Raw genomic sequence first — 14,329 nt, forward strand, 5'->3', positions numbered from 1 at the left:
CTGACAAGGGGTGGAATTTAACCCATTTGAGATTCTTGAAACTAGATTGAACATCACCACGTTTTCTTTTGGTTGATTCTATTCCAGCGCGTATGTTGTAGGCTGAGAATGATCCTGCCATCCATCCTGAAGTATGGTGTCAAACCCCAAGGCTGTGGATAGGTATGACCGGTTAAGCCATGACCAAGGGAGAGCCACAGACTCACCTATTCCCTAGGCAGGCTGAGGGTAAAGCAAGAAATGAGTGTCAGACCTTGTCTTTTGCCTCTTAACATCCTCAGGTGGTCTGGAAATGTGCTTGCAGCTTCTCACAGCGGGCCAACTCTCAGAATTGTTCATGTGTGAGCTTATTTCAACAAGATGGCCACTGTCAATAAAAGACTTGTGTAAACCAGCAACAATTAAATCCAGTTTCAAGCACATTTCTTGGACTATTTCTGGCAGGAAACAAACACATTGTCAAATACCTCCATTCTCCAAGACAGAATCTTCTGTGCTATAGCTTTGCTCTACCAATAATCTTAGATCCAGTAGGTTTCTAAAAATACTGGATTTGTGTGTGTGTGATTTAGCTGTTGGACCCATATATGGTAAAAGACTCAAAAGGCTATATTAGCCTTTTAAGAAAGGGTAACAGTGGAGCTAACAGTGCAGTGGCATTCAGTTGGAGCTCTCCATCATCCCCGTTGATGGCTGCGTTTTCTTAGGGATCAGTAGATGTTATGAAAAAAACCATAAATTCTCTCTATATTCCATTAATATGTGACTCATTTACGTATTAAGAAACTTAAGCAGCTTTTAACATACATTACCAGACACACAAGCACCATTATGATGCTGCAGGCTCTTCCAAATTACAAGTTCCAGCTATGACCTAACTCATCACTCCTCAACTCTGCGGCTGGAAGCCAAAAAAACCCAACTTCAGCCTGCACAAGCAGCTCTGTGCACCTACCCTGAGTGGAACTACAAAAGTGGGCTGATTGTGTCTGATTCTTGTATTTTTTAGCTTTAGAGCTTGCCTTTGGCATGTGCTTGGTTCAGACCTAGTGAGGGGTAGAGCGGCTCTCAGGAAGACTGTGTTCCCAAAGGCCATTTCAGCAGCTGGGAGTAGTCAGGAGTGAAAAGGCATTGCATCAGACCCAGAGGAATCAAATCTAAAAGGGTGAAATGAAATCACCCTGCGTTCACAAGCGTTAACATATGCTATTGTTTGAGATACAGAATTCATATGCGTGTATTTACACATGTATATGAGATTGTTTGGGTATTTAGTCATAATTAAGCTGGTTGGATGGATTACTTGCTGACATTTAATTTTGGGGGAAAAAGATTAAGTTGTAACATTTTGCAGAGATGGTCTGATACCCACAAGAATTTCATCTGGAAGGCTTTAAGTGGACAAGAGGGAACATGGAAGTCAGGCAGACTGGCTTTGGGGCAGGAGAGATGTGGAGCTGGTCCTCCAGGTGCCCACAATGAGAATTACATCGGTTGGAAACCTGCTCTGCATCAGTCACGTAGACTTGAGTCGTCTCGGCCAAGCCCCATGTCTTAAACACACAAAAATCCTGCTCAGCTTTCCATGGACGACTGGGAAGTTACTGTGGCGTGGAAGGGGCTGGGTGGGCACAGAAGGAATGAACCACAGCTGGATGCACCTACCACTCGTGTGAGGCAGATGTGCAGTTCCACGGTCAGCTCCCACTGTGACGCAAGGTCTGTCTGGGACTGGAGGGATGAAAATCTTAGAGACATTGCAATGAAGGACTGTCCTCCAAAGGCCATATCTGCCCTGTGACAGTAGCAAGATAGTATCTAGGATGTTGTTCCACTGTGGTTTTGCTGGAGACTTGTAGAAAAGAACCAGGCCCTGTCTGCACTGGAGACTTGCCTGTAAGGAGTCTGAAATGCTGATAGTTTTTTAGGGTTCAGGTTTAAAAACCATTCTCTGACACCCGAACTAAGAACATGCAGTAATAATGTTAAACCAGGGCCATGTTATAAAGAAGCAAAAAAAACCCGACCCATGAAAACTCCTTTTGTGATTGATGACTAGGAAATGCAAACACTTTCAGGGTGTGAAGATGCTAGGCATTTACTAAGTTCTTAAAGGATTTTTGAAAGACAGGGTCACAGATGACATTTCAGGGGTAATATATATAAAATTTTTGCTTCAAGGATGGTATTTTGCTTGCCTGGTATTTATTCACTTTCTACATTGTGCCAGCCTGTCTAATGAAGTGGTTTGGTTCGTTTCCCCTCTGGAGCGTAACAAGTCTCTGTTGACAGTGCAGTTCAATCTGACCCTGCTGATGACTTCCCCTTGTGTTATTTCTGGATGTTCATCCCAGACACCTGTCAGGGACCTCAGCCACGTCGGTCACAAGGTGTGCTCACCACCAGAGACATCTCCCGGTACCCTGGTCATTAAAAACAGCGCATAGCTAAGCGAGGGTACACGGCTGTGCAGCCAAGAACGTATCCGAGTGTGTCCGTCTGGCAGCTAACGCTCACGGGCACTTGACATGAGGTTAACGAAGTCCATTAACCCTACGCACTGATCTCGCCGATGGAGACTAATTGATTACCTGCGTTAATTTGCATACTTCAGATTGGCACATGCACACAAACAACATACAGTATACATACGCGGTATCCATAGTAACCTCATAATGCAACTTACAGGGACCCCCGTGGTTACGGACACATTTTTCTTGCAAGTTCTTCCTTGGTGGGAGTACCACTATTTGGCTGGCTGCAAATCCAGCCAGACGTAGCTGAACGACAAGCCTGTCCTACTCCATTTTCCCACATTCCTTATCCTTTTTCAGCATTACCTAGCATGCTGTCAGCCGGCTGTTCAACAAGCGGTTTCTGCTGATGTGCTGTTTTCCACTTTACTTGCTTATGGTCAACCAGGCCTTCGGAGAAGTCACGAGAAAGCATCTTTCTACATTTTGGTTACTTACACATGCGCATTGAGGCACCCTCACTGCGAAACCGCCAACCAAGCTGCACTAGCGCTTCTATTTCAGCTTTTTCATCTTAAAACCTTGCTTGGATAGGTTGTGAAGCAACTGAAATGTAAAGAAAAAGACTGTACTCTGTTTCACAAGAAGGCGGTTGCATTTTCTTCACCTGCTCCCGAGGTACCCAAGGGTTGGAAAGAAACCATTAGCCCTGGAAGATCTGACAGACTGTTTTAGTTTTCACACTTAGGCTCTGGTCTTCCCACTACCACTTAGCAGCGGTGTGATGGTCTGTCACTCATTTTTTCATCTCTTACTGGCTTCGCAATACCTCCTCTCCACAAATAATGCCCTATTTCTAAGGGCAAGAGGTCTTGGTACCAGAGATGTGAGCTGTCCCACAGCTGCCCCATGGCATCACAGAAGATACAAGCGGGAAGATTCTCTCCATGGACAACAAGAAAGGTTTTAACGGAAATCCTGACTTTTGGCTAATTCATGAGCTTTTTTTGCAGGAGCATTTCTGTCTCTCTCTTTTTTCGCCCTGCTGCTGCCGTGTGGCAGGGAATCTTAATCAGTGTGGGTAATAACAACTTCAGCCTTGTTTTCCTGCGAAGGGCTGAGCTGTCAGGGGAGGACTTGACTCACTGGGAGAAATTACCTGAGCTGCTGCTATCTTTGCATTCCAGATGAAGTTTCCAGGGCATTAAGAGATTACTGAGCCCTTAAAATGAATATGCTATTTCAAAGCACATCTCCCTCCCCCAAATATTTATTATTTTTAGAGAATGAACAAAAAATAGCCAAGATTGATAAATGTTGAGGGCACAGAAAAAGAGGAAATAAAGATTGCCAAATTCTGGTGTGGTGTATGTTCCGTTTTCCATATGACAATATCCCCAAACAGCCAATGTTTTGGGTTAGTTCTGACTGGTTTTACTATTAAGTAAGGAGCTGTCTGTTTTTTCATCTTGTTTTGCTCTGTTTGTGGCTTTCTTTTTTTTTTTTTTTTTTAAGGGGCAGGAGACATGAGGATTTAGCCTCTATTTTTTTAACTTCTTCATATTTCACTTGCCTTATTTCCATCCTGATTATCTTCCAGATTGGCTGAGTAGCTAATTAAAAAAAAAAAAAAATGTAATTTATTCAGTACTTCATTAAGAATTAATCAAGTGCTATACTTCTTGAGCAAAATTGTTCACACAATTGCCATTTGTATTCCTAAATAGATTAGTTTGTTGGTTTTGTTTGTTTGTTTGTTTTTAATCTGGTGTGTGATTTTATACAGAAAAATACAATTGAGCAGGGTTCAGCTGAAGTTGTAACTACAAAAAAAAAAAGACAGAATGAGAAAAACTGAGGTGCAGGCTATTTAGCAATTAGGTTTGTTCTAAATGAAACTGTATACTTTCAAGTAGAGCGAGTTCTTGGTGGTGTTTTTTAAGAGATTTGAAAGAGGAGGGGTTGCTGACTTGACAGTCTGGGGCATACGTTTCCATCAGTCTCAGAATGATTTTTAAGTCCTGCCGTGAGTGGCCCAGGCAACTGACTGTTTTACTTTCAGCATAACACCAAACCTGCACTAAGCACAGATACTACTTTTCCTTGCTAGTATAGTACCTGTATATTTTACATTCATATTCCCAGATAGTTAATAGCAGAAACAATTTGTGTTCCAAGTGGTAACAGTAAAAAAGAATAAGAACTGCTTATGCATTTTATAGAAACATGTAATCACAGAATGGTTTGGGTTGGAAGGGACCTTAAAGATCATCCAATTCCAGCCCCCCTGCCATGGGCAGGGACACCTTCCACTAGACCAGGTTGCTCCAAGCCTCATCCAGCCTGGCCTTGGACACTTCCAGGGATGGGGCATCCACAGCTTCTCTGGGCAACCTGTACCAGTGCCTCACCACCCTCTCCAGGAAGAACTTCTTCCTGATACCCAATCTAAACCTCCCCACTTTCAGTTTAAACCCATTACCCCTTGTCCTGTCACTACAGGCCTTTGTAAAAGGTTATATTTCAAGCTATGGCACCTTTTATGACCCTCTTTTCAACTGATGAAAACAGGAGTGGAATTTACTCAAATTTTCTGCCCTCCCCTCTTCAATAATTAGTACTTTAAAAATATCAGTCTTTCCACTTACCTCTTACTACTGTTGTTCTTTTTCCCCTGTTACATTCCAAATGCCAAGGGAAGGACTTTCAGCTTGCAGTCACTTCAACCAGTTGATAACAAAGCTCCAGAAAATAAATACAACATTATATGTGCAATGCTTGAACAATTCCTTTTGTTCCACTACCATTAATTAATAGCTGGAACAGTTAACTCAGAACTTTCCATTCTCAGTACACCTTGCAAATACTGACCAGTGATTAAGTATGTGTCTGGGGGGCAGTGGGGTATGGTTATCCTTTACCTTGATGGAGCTGACTCTCTGGCCCCTTGCAATGGCAGAGGAATGCTACCCATTCCATGGGATCGAACACTCCTCCAAACAGGCGGCTTTGCAAAGGCCTCAGAGTAGGTAGAAGTAGTCTGGAATATTTTATAGAATCACAGAATGGTTTGGGTTGGAAGGGACCTTAAAGATCATCTATTTCCAACACCCCTGCCATGGGCAAGGACAACGTTTTCCCAGCGACCAGGCAAGGGTTAACAGTGTAAACCTGGAATTATTTAGGAAGGGTCTTTCTGAGACGAAAGGACAAATCACACCACTTCTCTGTTCGTGTAAGACTTGCTGTGTGCACTCAATGGGTACAAATTGAAAACAGGGAGGTTTAGATTAGATATCAGGAAGAAATTCTTCCCAGAGAGGGTGGTGAGGCACTGGGACAGGTTGCCAAGAGAAGCTGTGGATGTCCCATCCCTGGAAGTGTCCAAGGCCAGGCTGGATGTGGCTTTGAGCAACCTGGTCTAGTGGAAGGTGTCCCTGCCCATGGCAGCGGGGTGGAACTAGATGATCTTTAAGGTCCCTTCCAACCCTAACCATTCCATGATTCTATGATCTGTGGCATTAAACCAGCCCAGCTGGAGATGGCCACACTGCTTTATTCCCAGACTGGTGTCTAGCGTCGATTCCGGCCCAGGGAAGTACTCTTTCAAACCTCATCAGAGACCTTCTTGCTCTTCCAGCAGACCTGTGTCTGGGATGCGTTCCAGGGAATTTCTGGTGCCTGTGCCTGTGCGAGCGGCGGTTTGGTAGGGAGTGAGAACACACACGGGCTGCACAGCCAGCGCGGTACACGCTTATTCTCTCCTCAGCACAATGTTCCCAGGGAAATACGTACTAGAGAAGCTGTGAAAGTTACATCCAGGTATCCGCTAGCAAAAAACAGTGAAAATGCTGCAGTTAAGAATGCACCAAGAGGAACTGCAAAGGTCTCCCTGCGTTCGTTCTGATGCCCGGGTTCTAGCAGGTGTGCTGTTATTTAAACTCACTGCTTTAGTGGATGACATTTTCCCTGCGCACAGCGTCTCCCATTTCCAGCATTACCCTTCTGCCAGTGGTCTGTCATCTCAAAACCTAGTTGCACACACAGCAAACTGCCTTCCTGATAAGGTCAGTTCTTCAAGGACCAGGGCAGGAGTCAAAGGACTTTTTCAAGGAAGCACAGAGGATTGTCACTGATACAGGGACAGGCTGTTTCCTGTTTGAATTTGTTGTGCTTTTCTCAGAGAGCCAAATCCTGTTGTCCTTATTTCATCCTTACGTACTCAAAGTCTTCATTAACATCAAGGGTAGGATTTGCCTAAGTTTTACCAGACTAGGTAAATTCCTTTCTAGCAAGGAAGGACAGTTGGGTTTATTTAAGTTTTATTACCAGTAAGAGGTACTGTAGGGATCCCTAAACATAATTTATATTACACTTTTCTGTTGGGTTTTTTTTTCCATAATCTGAGGGCAGCAACTCCCAGGGGAGTCAACTAAAGCCTTCCTATCACCTCAGAGTCCTTAGGCTGTCTTTAAAATGCCAGTCCTGCTAGATTCTGAGTTAAACGAGTGAGTTGCCTTCAAGTCAACATGCTGCTAGGCTGCATTTTGGTTTTTCCAAAATGCAAAACCAGAAAAGCATAGCTTTTCTTAATAGAAAACTGACGATTGGACATATTTTAATTTCTGCCCTGCAATATATTCCACCTTAGCTGCCAAATCATGCTTGGTATATGGTTCCATACTTACGCATGGGTATTAGACACAGAAAGGCCTTCTAGTGCTTGTCCAGGAAGACGTGACATTCCGTCTGTGCTCTGCCTGCCTCACACCTGTCTTCGGGTTACTCTGCAGTGTCTAAGATGGCAAAAAACACCTAAATTTAGACAATCCATCAGAGTACTATCCATCCACCAGTGGCTAGGTTTCGATCCATCTGGCATAACCACAAGTGTAAATAAGCAATATTGCGGAGCTATGGTTGTTGTATACCTTGAGTGCAGGATTTGTGCTAACTACAGTGAAACAGGAAAGCCAGCAGCACTGCCCTGAATCCGCTGTGATGCTGCTTCGCACAGGGATCAAAGGCAACATGAATGCTAGTCCTCCAAACTCAGACTACTGCTTCTTCTCAGCGTGCTAAAAGGCTGAGAAGCAGGTGGGGGAGGGGAATGCTAGGAGCCCTGGACAAGCGGCCTGAAGCACACCAGCAACCCAAGTTGGGAAGGCAGTTGCAGCTCCGTGCCCTGTTACTGCTGAGCAGAAATGTCAAAATATTCCGGTCTGCAGCACCCTGTGTGACCTCGGCACACATAATCACGTCAAGTTGTAGAATTTGGATCCAGATTTAGTTCTGACTTTCGCAAAAGTTTTAAGCGATCAGGACCTTGCAGTTTTAAGATTTTAAGAATGTCTCCACCCAGCATGTGGTACAAACCCTCTGCTTTCAGGGCTGGTGACAGCTGAGTTACATCTGCCTTCAGCTGGTGTGTCAGACCCATAGTGAGCGCACAAACATTCCTCATGCAAAAGTAAAACCGCTGAGACAAACGCCCTACAAAATGAATGCGCAAGCCTGGCCTCATTTCAACCCCGTACACCTCTGACTTTGTTCAAAGGGTCTGTGTTTGTAACAGGCAGCAGGACGAACCGACGCCGCTGACCCGTGCCTTTGTGCAATATTCACTTTAATGGCCGTTGCAGCCTTTCCAGACGGTGTCGTTTCTCCATTTCGTAACTGGAAGTGATCTGGGCGGGCGTATGAAGGGGTGGTAGCCGTGCAGAGCGGCTGGGTGCGGCGAGTGTCAGCCCGCTGTCGAGATACTCTGGTCCCCAGAGCGGCTGCTGGCACTGACGGCAGAGGAGGACCTCCTCCCTTGGCCCCCAGCGCTACGGAGACACGCAAAGTCAGCACTAAGACCTTTTGACCTCCCTTATCTAAGACTAAACCCCTTTCTTCCAATCAGGGAAATATCTGGAAGCTGAGCGGCACTAACTGCTGGGTCTCTCTGTGTAAATACCAAGTATACTTCTATCCAAAGCAGGAAAATAGACGTGATGAATAAGAGAAATCAATTCTTCTTCCTGTTTCAGCTGGAAAAAATGTAACAGTTTCCCTTCTCCTTACCCTGAATTTAAAAAGTAAAGGGAAACGCCTGTTATTTGCAAACTGTTGATTACAGGAGAGCTGTATTTCCCTCCTGCTATGCACATTTGAACACCTAAATCTGTGGTACTTTGCCAGAAACTGCTTTAATTAGGTTTATGGGTATCATTTTCAGAGAACTTCCATCTCCATGTATTTCTGGCAGTTCTGTCGATGAAAGGGAGCCATTTCAATTCATTTAAAAGTAACCTCATAAAAAAACAGCTTTACAAGTGCCACTGACTTGCTCTCGTTTTCGAGAAAGTTTCTTTGTGCTATTGTTCTTGCCGTGTCTGTTAGGACTTCGAATGGTTAACCTGAGTGATTATGAAATCAGTACTCCAAATTCATAACAGCAAAAAAAAAATACTCCAGGTGTTCAAAGTACTACCAATTCCTGTAAATACGAGTCATTTCCACTTTACATCAATTCATACGTATTAAATCCAGGTAAAGGACATAAAAGAAACACTATTGAACTGACAACCTTTTCATCTGCTGACCCTCTTACCAGCAAAGCACCATACTCGGGCATTTCTGTACGTGTCTAAGCATCCAAGGATCATTCTGCTTCTGCAACCCATGGTCTCCTTTGGGTTTCTGCAACAGCTCTTAAAAGATTCCACAAATCTGCAAGGCTTATTTCCACTTCCGAGAACAAAGTCCATCCGTTTGTGACACAGAAAGTAAATCAGTGGTGTGTAAAGTCAGTGTTGCACAACAGTTAACCTACGGTCGCCCTGTTTTGCACAAAAAGCTGTGCAAGACACCAGCCAGAGAAACCCCGAGCACTGGATGAAACAGATTATCCGGTCATTTTACCAGCCACACACTCCAACTCTGCAGTAAGGTTTTCTCACTTGCTGCTTTTTCCCCTTAGGTAAAGCAGAAGCGGCACTGGACCTCACACTAATCAACTCCTTCCCTTTGGTGGGCAACTCCGAGACATCACTGATCTGTATCACTTCCAAATGGCGTTCCCGCGAGTCCATCACAATAGACCGAGACCAGGAGGATGTGACAAACCAGCACCGGGAACCACTGGAAGTCAATGAAGATTCAAAGAGAGCAACAGCCAAAACAGTGGTGTGGAAGAGGGAACAGGCCAGTGAAACGATCGGAGCGTATTACTGCGAAGGGAAGCTCAAGGATGAGGTGACCAGGATACATACGATGAAGATGCCGCTGAGAGGTACTGTATGGTGGTCAGATATGGATTGTGCATGTCACTGCTTCAGACCGGCAGTTATTCCGGGTTGACACAAGTGGGCTCCAGAGCAGGCAAGGCAGCCTGGAGTCGCCAAAAATAGACTTGGCTCAAGTCTGTGATTTTTTTCTTAAGTGCAGAGACAACTGGTCGATACTTGCTGCTAGGCATTTCCTTGTGGAAGTTAGTCAGATGTCTGTAGGTATTCTGACTGTATCTGGCTGCTGCCAGGAACACCAAGTCAGGTGGCAGATAAGGTAAGTACTGGCCGCACTGACCCCATGAACTAGCACTTACGGTAACACCTGCGCTGGGTTTTTCACATCCCAGACCCTTGATTTCTAAACATCCTTCCATTTTCAAGTCTTGACAGGTCTGAGATCATAGAATCATGGAATCACAGAATGGTTTGGGTTGGAAGGGATCTTAAAGATCATCTAGTTCCAACCCCCCTGCCATGGGCAGGGACACCTTCCACTAGACCAGGTTGCTCCAAGCCTCATCCAGCCTGGCCTTGAAGACATCCAGGGATGGGGCATCCACAACATCTCTGGGCAACCTGTCCCAGTGCTCCCCACCCTCTCTGGGAAGAACTTCTTCCTGATATCTATTTTAACTCTGCCTGCTTTAAATTTAAACTACAGGCCCTTGTAAAAAGTCCCCCCCAGCTTCCTTGTAGCCCCTTCAGGCACTGGAAGGTGCTATAAGGTCTCCCCGGAGCCTTCTCTTCTCCAGGCTGAAGAAGCCCAACTCCCTCAGCCTTTCATCATGGCAGAGGGGCTCCAGCCCTTGGATCATCTCCATGGCGTCCTCTGGACTCGCTCCAACCCGTCTATATCCTTCTGATGTTGGAGTTCCCAGAGCTGGACACAGCACTCCAGGTGGGGTCTCACCAGAGCAGAGTAGAGGGGCAGAATCCCCTCCCTCGACCTGCTGGCCACACTTCTCTGGATACAGCCCAGGATACGGTTGGCTTTCTGGGCTGCCAGTGCATACAGCCGGCTCATGTCCAGCTTTTCATCCCCCAGTACCCCCAAGTCCTTCTCCTCAGGGCTGCTCTCTATCCACTCTCCACCGAGCCTGTCCTTGTGCTTGGGATTGCCCCGACCCAGGTGCAGGACAGATGTAGACAACCAAACATCACTATGTTTGTTTTTTTTTAAGAAATGGGCAACCTGAGCTTAGAAAATAACTGTCTTTCCTAAGGTTCAGTAAAACTACAGATTAGCAAAATTTGGATCTACAGAGTCTGTGTCAGTATGAAAAAAACCCCAACAAACCAGCTCAAAACTGGAAAGAGATTCCAAACTTTCCAAAAATTGAAGAAGCTTATTCACAAGGATCTATGGATTTCACTGTTGACTTGGTTTTGCTTGACTTGGTTTTTTGATCTCTCCAAAGCATAGATCACCATAAACTACAGAAAAGTGTAAGAAAGTTTGGCAAGTTTTCTGCAGCAAAATGAGTTTTCCAAACTTCAGCCAACTGTTAGTAGCCTTCACTGTATTGTTAATGTTTTGTGCCATGGCAGCTGTCACTTGGTCTGTGAGGAGACTTGACACCTTTAATCTTTCTTTATAAGATTTTAGTAAGAGCAATTATCATTGTTGGGATCTCCTGAAATTATGTAGCAAATTTAGAAAAAAAGGAGGTTTAACGTGTACAAGGTACAGCTCCTGTCTCTTTGTTTATTTCAGTGTGGGAATGTTGGGAATGTTAGAAGCAAGGTGGGCAGGACAAGTGCTTTTTTTTTTTGGTTTATGTTTTCTCTGACCACATGTGGACTTTGAAGGGTTGGACTGGTCACCAAGCTCTGCAGATGCAGGGTGACAACTCCATTGTTCCAAAGGAGGCTGCAGTGAGGAGGAGATAAGGAAAGAATCCGTGGAAAGTCAACGTGACCCTGCCTGTGGCAGAATGCCAGTGAGCTGAGCACATCTCTGGCTGTCATGTAGAACAACTTCCAGGGGTGGAAGAGTGTCTTCTGAAGCACTTGGGTTTTTTGCACGTGGTATCGGTGGACCGAGGAGCAGAGAATTTGAAGTGGACTCTGAGGGCTTCCTGTGTGACAGAAGTTGGTCTAACCAGAAATAACACAGTATTCATGCCAGCCCTAGCTAGTTTCTTTGAATCATCCCTTTCTCATATTTGCTCTGCAAGAGCTGTCACTGATGAAATTTCAGCTAGCAACTCCTCGGTGAATGCCTGTAATAACATCAGGCTAGATGGGTGAGAAAGAGGCGCGACAGAAATTCTCAAAGCTATTGAAGTCCACAGAAAGAGGAAGAAGAGGTCAGCGAAGGACTGTGAGGTTTGGCAAAGCATCTGTAGTTGGAAAACAGGCCTTTTCCCCCTTTACTGTTGTTGTCTGAAAAATTTTTAAGGGCAGAGTGTGTTTTTCAACATCATAAATTGAGCAAGAGTTGAAATGTGCTGTTTCCCACTGAGGAAACAAAAGGCACGGGAAGGAGCAGCACTTCTGAAAATCCAGCCACCACTCTGCAGCCTCCGGGCAAGAAGCTGCTGAAACACGCACTAAGCGTTCATCCCTTGGGAAGCCCCACTGACTTCAGTGGGAGCTGTCACCTCTCTGATTACGTACCTATTATGGGGTATGCTGACACAGTGGAGATTTTTGCTGTGTAACACAGAAAGGTAACAGGTTCGTTTTCCTGTTTTACTCGACGGAGGTGCCATTCTGCAAGTGACAAGTCTGTTCTGAGTTCTGTATGCTTTATCATTATGGTTACACATGTAATATTCATACATGACACAGAAGGGAACAGATTATGCTTCGTATGTGTATGGGGAGTAATGCTTATACTGCATACAGCACGCACGTCTGAAACACAACACTACATACCCTGTTCTGCATCTGGTTAAATGTAATTGATGCAATTTCTCTATAAAATAAATCTGTATTTTCATATATACAGTTGAGTTTCCCCCCACAGCAACTCTCCGTAGCAGGCAAAGGGACAATAATGGGAATGCTAGCAACCGGGCGTTATGGCGCTTGCCCTGCAACTCCGTTCGTTATGTCTCTATAAGGAATTGGCACACTCGAGATGTGAAATCACGAAATACAAGTCACAGTCTAAAAATACGTTGGATCTGAGCCCACCAGGGTTCCTTTCCATTGCAACAATGCTCTGAAGAAAAAGCCTTGTGGTTAAGCTAAACAACACACAAAGAAAAGAAAATGGGAATATGGAAGTTTTAATACCTTGTTAAAAACAATCAGTAACGCCACACTAAATCTGGTCCAAAAAACCACTGCAACCAAAACACTTAGGATCATTTGTAACTAGCAGTTCATTTTCTGGGAGAGGTGTAAATTTTCAATGATTTGCACGATGCATTTGTTATTCATAAATAACTTCCAACTCTGGGCTGACAGTAAGTTGGGACTGCTTTCAGATTTTTTGTTTGCCTGTTTCTAATAAGATCTTACTTTATTTTTCTATGTTAGAATTCTCTGTTTCTCTAAGGTGTATGTTCAGATACCGGTGCCTCGGTACCATGCCAAATGCTCGATGGATTCCTGTGCATGTGCTCAGCATTGTGCATGAAGAGTCCTGAAATCGACTGATAGCACTGACACAGGAACGAAAACACACTGCAGAGGCTCAGAATGTAAACACTAGAACTGCAGAGACTCAGGGGATGGAAACGTTAAAATGTCAAAATTCTTGGGCAAACACAATTCTGGGAGAGAGGTTGGCTCGGATGGACAGAAATGTCTTCATTTTTACTCAAATTTTCTTTATTTGATTTCACATCACATAACCTAACACAAATATTTTGACTTTTAATTGAAATGCCATTCTGAAATGGAAGTATTAATATGTCGTTTGCTAAATATTGCAAGAATACTAGCCTTTTCTCCCCCTCAGGTTTCACCAAATAGTATTGTGGAGGTGCTAACACAGCTTCAGCCTCACACAAACATTAATGTAGCATCTACCTGCTCACTTGTTACAGCCCTATTACATATATAATATAACAGAGAGTTTGTTCATATTTTTTTCTCTGCTACCTCTGTGTATTTCTTTGCTAAATTTCAGCCACAGGCTCCAAATTTGTTTTCTGCAACCACTGGTATGAACCAAAGTGTACTTTATTGACAATTTTCTGAAAATGAACCCCTAGAAAGAGGCACGACTATCGGTAAATGGCCATTTTTTGTGAATAAGTTGTCTTAGCAGTTCGTACTAACTGGTGTACGCGTTCCTCAGGCAAAATATTCCCTGTGAAATAAATGCTGTTTTAGCGGAAATGGAACCTGCAGAAACGCAGAGCTGACTAGGGGCATGAATGGCTTTTCAAGGATTCCTTCCAGCTGAGGCTCAGGGGGGTCTCTCTGTCGGAAGGATCCCACTGGCCATGCTGGGGAGGCAGGAGGTGGCAGAGCTGGGCTCCCCAGAGCTGAACGAAACAAGACACGGGACCGACTTCCCTAAGAGGAACTTGCACAGGGGGAACGCTGAGGGTAAACAGCCCCGCGAGCAGAAAGAGAAAAGGGGCTGCTGGCAGTGCTGCCTCCTCCCCTGGGTGCTCGAAA

The sequence above is a fragment of the Eurypyga helias genome, unplaced genomic scaffold (genome assembly GCF_000690775.1).
Source record: "Eurypyga helias isolate BGI_N326 unplaced genomic scaffold, ASM69077v1 scaffold7138, whole genome shotgun sequence".
Taxonomy (NCBI): Eukaryota; Metazoa; Chordata; class Aves; order Eurypygiformes; family Eurypygidae; genus Eurypyga; species Eurypyga helias.